Here is a 6,000-nt window from a genome sequence, read left to right as displayed (position 1 = left end):
TGCCCTGTTTTTGAAAAAAAAAATGGCATCTGCACGCGAGCGCACTATGCGCGCGCGCCGGTTGTGCATCTCACACTCCTGGTACAAAAACCAGAGAATTGTGCCAAAGTTGTGCATATTCTGTGCCCGCTACCTGACTCGTAAGCGTACATGACGCGTCCGCATCGGTCGCCAACTTCACATCCACACGTATGTGTGCTATGCGTGTCCGCGTCGCCTGTCTCGCCTGCCTACCCACGCGCACGCGTGCGTGACGCGTATGCATCACCCTCCGCGCCCTGTTTTTCCCCTGTTCTGCCCTGTTTTCTTTTTCCCTTCTTCTCTTCTTTTCCTTCTAGTTTCTTCCTCTTTCTTTTTTTCTTCTTCTTTCTTCCTTTCTTACTTTCTTTTCAAAATTTTCACTCTTTATTTTTCTTATTTTCATCTTCTTTTATATGTTGCATTTGCATATTATCATTCATTACATTTTAATTTTATTTTTATAGCTTGTTCTTATTTTATTCTCTAAGTTTCTTATTTTAATAATGGTGTTGGATTCTTATATTCAATTGTTGAGAATTTCTTGGTTAATCTTGGTGCTTTGTGACTTGTTTGGCATTAATTGTAATATTCACTCTACACACAAGATTAGTGCTTTTAGTCCTTCCTAACTCATGATTCCTTGTTTTTATACCTCATCATCATTGAGTTAGGATGGGACCAAATGCTCTCATGCTTATCACTAATCTTGTTTGTGTTAATTGTTGTTTGAACTTGATGCTCGACATGCTCTTCATGTACTTATGCTTTGACTTTCTTCTTGCATCAAGTATTAATGGATATGCCCTTTGCCTATATTGTTTTCTCACTTACATGCGTAGCTAACATGTGGTGAGAACCTTACTCTTATTTGGCATTCGCCCCCGCCTATGTTTTATTGCTTTGATATCTTTGTTGTAGGCTTAATTTTCTTTCTTTCTCTTTCCTTTTAGGTTGGCCACCAAGAAGGAAAGGGATGGAAAAGCTTTTAAATGGAGCAACAAATAAGTTCACCCGTACAACCTTTTGAAGGAGCTCATCAATTGTAGCAACCCATCCACATTGCTCTTCTTTGTATGCACCGAGGACGGTACAAATTTCTAAGTGTGGGGAGGTCGTCCGACCGATCTCCATGGGTGACAATTTCTTTCTTTCAACACCAATTCTTGATTTCCTTTGCTAGTTAGTTGTTGCATTGCATGACAGATTGCATGATAGTTAAAATTTGTACATATTTTACCACTTCTTTTTACGTTAGGACTACTTGGTTAGGGTGATGATTTCTTTTCCAAGAAAAAATTGTTCTAGGGCACCCTACCAATTTGAAATTTTTTTTTTGTGTTGAACTTGCTTGAGGAATTTACTTTGGAACATGATTTTTGAGCTAAGAACACAAGCATGTGAGTTTTGAGCCTAATTGTGTGGTTACATCTTATAACCACTTATTTTTTCATTCTTGTGTGCATTATTCTCTTTCTATGATTGTAATCTTTGATTTGTTTGATTCTATATGTCCATTATTCCATGTATACATACATTTATATGATTGAGGCCATCATTTCATATAGCTCACTTACCCAAATAGCCTACCTTTCATCAACCATTGTTAGCCAAATTTGAGCCTATTGAATCCCTTTTGTTATTAATTATAGTACATCACTACCTCTAAGTGAAAAATAATAAATGTCCTTTAATTTGGATCTTTGATTAGTTTAGGCTAGTGAGAGTGTGTATCATTTGGGTAATGGAAAACTTGGAACATTGGTTGAGGTAAAAGTGTAATTTTTATTTTTGTTAAAAATATTAGGAATTAGGTACATATTCATGCACCATATGTAAAACCATATGCATTGATATGTTTGTATATATTTTTCAAAAACAAATGTAGAAAAAAATATATATATAAAAAGAAAAAAAATATAGAAAAAGAAAAAGAAAAATATATAGAAAAAGAATACAATAAAAAGGGGATAAAAATGTTCCAAAGTAAAGTTCAATAATAATCAAGGCATATGGAATGTTAATTAAAGAGAATGCATGAGTATGTGAAAAAAGTGGGAATCATGGGTAGCTAGGTTATGTATTAGAATTGTATAGGTTGTTACATGTGTTAGGTGAGAGCTTAGGCTAATCAAAGATACAAATTTCAAGCTCACTTGACCATATGCATCCTTACCTTTACCCTAGCCCCATTACAACCTATGAATAAGTCCTCATGATGGATGTATGCATGCATTGAATAATTGTTGATTGTTAGATGAAAAACAAATCTTGGAAAATATGAGTAGAAGAGAATTGAGTGAATCAACCCTATACACTTGAGCGACTAGAGCGGATACACTTTCGGTGAGGGTTTGATGCTCAATTCCTTGTTCCCGGCTTTCATTTGCTTTCTTCTTGCAAGTCTATTTATACTTCATTTTGATATTTGAATTGGTAGAGTTTGTGAGTCATCAAATGACCTTTGCCCCACTTGTTCATACATGCTCTTGGAGATTAATTTGCTTTTGACCAAGTAGGCAGAATCATTTTACATTTAGTTGCATTCATATTGATAGGTGCATATAGTTTATTTGCATTGAATAAATGTTCATACCCCTTTTCTTGTCCTTCTTTATTCTTAGCATGAGGACATGCTTGGTTTAAGTGTGGGGAGATTTGATAAACTCCGATTTTGTGGTTTATCTTGTGCTTATTTTGGGGGATTCTATCACATTTTCTCACATTTATTCAATGAAATAGCATGGTTTTGCAATTCTCCCTTGATTTGCGCTTAAATGTGAAAACATGCTTTTTAGGCCCTAAAATTAGTGATTTTAATTCACTTTAATTCCATTCGATGCCTTGATGTGTTTGTTGAGTGATTTCAGGTTCATAAGGCAAGTATTGGAGGGAAGAAGTGAGGAGAAAAGCATGCAAAGTGGGAGAACTCATGAAGAAATGAAGGAACCGTAAAGCTGTCAAGCTAGACCTCTTCACACTCAATTGACCATAACTTGAGCTACAGAAGTCCAAATGAGGCGGTTCCAGTTGTGTTGGAAAGCTAACATCCGGAGCTTCAAAATGATATAAAATTTGCCATATGTTGCTTTGCGTTTAGGGGCGTGCACGCGCCATGTACACGTGCGCACCGATGCTGCTCGTGGCCCACTAAAGTGAAATCGCCCCCAGCGATTTCTGAAGCACTTTGGGCCCAACCCAACTCATTTCTGATGCTATTAAACCCAAGGATTGAAGGGGGAATGAACCAAGTAGTCATAGTTTAGTTTTCATCATGTTTTAGGGTAGAATTCTAGAGAGAGAGGCTCTCTCCTCTCTCTAGATTTAGGATAGTAATTAGGGTAAAGTTAGGTCAATCACTCTCAAATTTCTCTTTCAATTCTTGTTTTGATTTTAATTCTCATTATATTTTAGTGTTCTATTGTCTTTGCTCTTCTAGTTTTACTTGTTAATTTCTTATTTTGCTCTCTTATGTTGATGAACAATTGTTGGATCTTGATTTCTCTTAATGCAATTTTATATTTCCATATCTCTTTTTATGTTGATCTTGATTGCTATTATTGATTTCTTACTTATGTTAGTTATGGGTTTCCTTAATTCTTGCATTTTATGATGCTTACTTCCCTTGCACACTAGGTGTTTGTTAAAATGTTTCCTTTAGTTTTTGAGTAGTTTTCTTGACTCTTGGCCTAGGCTAAGGGAATTGAGTGACCTATGACTTGGTGATTTGAGAACCCTTGGTGATCAATTTGATACTCATTAACGCCAACCCACTACTAATCTAATTAGTAGGTAGGTTGGGACTTATGGGTTGATATGATCAAGCCTATTTGATGTACTTCATGCCTAGGAGTAGATACTACGTACTTAAGGCTTTTGGAAGTAAACTTAATAGGTTGGCCTCTCATAATTATCAATATTTAGTATGTAGACAGGGATGGTGATCTCAATTACCTATGTCTAGCTAAGAGTTCTTTCCTTTCTTTTATTAGTTCTTGTTGTTTACTTTCTTGTCATTTATTTTCTTGTCAATTGAAAATCAAACCCCCTTACATCCTCTAAGCCAATAATTAAGCATTTCATTGCAATTCCTTGTGAGATGACCCAGAGTCTAAATACTTCGGTTAATTTTCATTGGGGTTTGTACATGTGACAAAACCATATTTTAATTTGATGTGAGAGTTGTTTGTTGGTTTGGAGCTATGCTAACAATGAAGTAATTCCTTTCTTTAGGAAGAAAATCTAGACCGACAACGATTCTAGCCCATCACTGCACGTGACCTCATTAAAGGAAATCGTGCCTGGCAATTTCTGAGGCTCAAGAGGCCCAAATTCAAGCTGGTTCTGCATGGAAAAGACCCAAGAATGCTAGGGGAAAGGGGGGATCATTCATACACACTTAGACACAATTTTTAGTTAGTTTTTGGTTTTTGTTCTTCTAGAGAGAGAAACCCTTGTTCCTCTCTAGATCTAGTTTGATTTGATCTTCCCTTGTTGAATTCTGAATTGGATCTTACTAATTACTAGTTTTGATTGTTTAATTTGAATTTCTTAGCATAATTTTGTTTAGATCTTGTGTTAGTTTTATGTTTTCTTGTCAATTGTCATTTTACACAAATTTCATGAATCTTGTGAATCTTGAATTGTTAATGTTACATTGATGATTTTCATGGTTAGTTGTGTTGGTTGAGTGATTGTATGTTGATAATTGTTAGTGGGTACTTGTTGATTTCAATTTAATTGCAATTTTAATATGTCTTTTAGTAATGCTCACCATGTGTTTGATGAAATGTTTCCTTTGATTATGGAGTAGTTCTCTTTACTCTTGGCCTACGGTAAGAAAATTGGGTAAACTTGAGTCATTAGGTCTAATAGATTTGATGATTTGGGAACCCTTAGTAGTCAATTTGATAGCCATTGACACTAGCCTACTACTAAGTCAATTAGTAGTTAGGTTGGACCTTATGGGTTGATGTTGACTAAACCATTTAACATACTTCAAGTATAGAAGTAGACTTAATGAGTTTGGTTCCTCATAATTGTCAAGATATGGTTATTAGACAAGGATAGTGACCCCAATTCCCATGTCTAGCCAAGAGTTGCTTTATCATTCATATTTGAAAACCCAAAAATCCTAATTGCTTTGTCTTAGTCATAGTTATTTGGTTAGTCTTAGAATAGAATTATATTGGATGTTATCTTATTAGTTTGGAATTGCTCACATCTTGCTTTAGTCACTTGAATTAGTTTCTTGCACTTAAAGATTACTTGCTTGTTAGGATTCTTAGTTTAATTTCTTGCTCATGACTTGCAACCCCGGAATTCTAACCAATGTTGAAGCACATGTTTGCCCATTCGTTGTGAGACAACCCGAGGTTTGAATACTTCGGTTATTTTTATTTGGGTTGAACTTGTGACAACCAATTCCTTCGAAATTTGAGCTGCGGATTATTTGTCGGTTGAGGGCTATTCTTGCAACGCGAAAATCTTGTGAAATTCCTTACTGATGGTATTCCGCATCCATCACTTCCTTCAATGGCAAGCTGTATGATCCTCTCAGATGAAAAATACCAAGTACGATGTTTACACGGCTAATCAACTATTGGATTTCTCGTCTCGGATGAAAAATACCAGGTACAGCTACCGCACGGCTAATCATCTGTCGGTTCTACTAGATTCGGAATAGGATCTCTCTATCCTTTTGCACACTGTCACTGCGCCCAACATTCGCGAGTTTGAAGCTTGTCACAGTCATCCCTTCCTAAATCCTATTCGGAATACCACAAACAAGGTTTAGACTTTCCGGATCCCAGGAATGCTGCCAATTGGTTCTAGCCTATACCACGAAGGTTCTAATCTCACGGACTTGGTCCGTGGATCAGAGACCCAAAAGGTACACACTTAAGCTGTCGCCTAATGACTACGTTGAGCAAATTAAATCAATTTTTAAGGCATGTAATGGGTTTGAGCAAATTAAATCAA

Source organism: Arachis hypogaea, chromosome 12, assembly GCF_003086295.3.
Source record: "Arachis hypogaea cultivar Tifrunner chromosome 12, arahy.Tifrunner.gnm2.J5K5, whole genome shotgun sequence".
Lineage (NCBI taxonomy): Eukaryota > Viridiplantae > Streptophyta > Magnoliopsida > Fabales > Fabaceae > Arachis > Arachis hypogaea.
Note: the sequence above shows the minus strand (reverse complement) of the source record.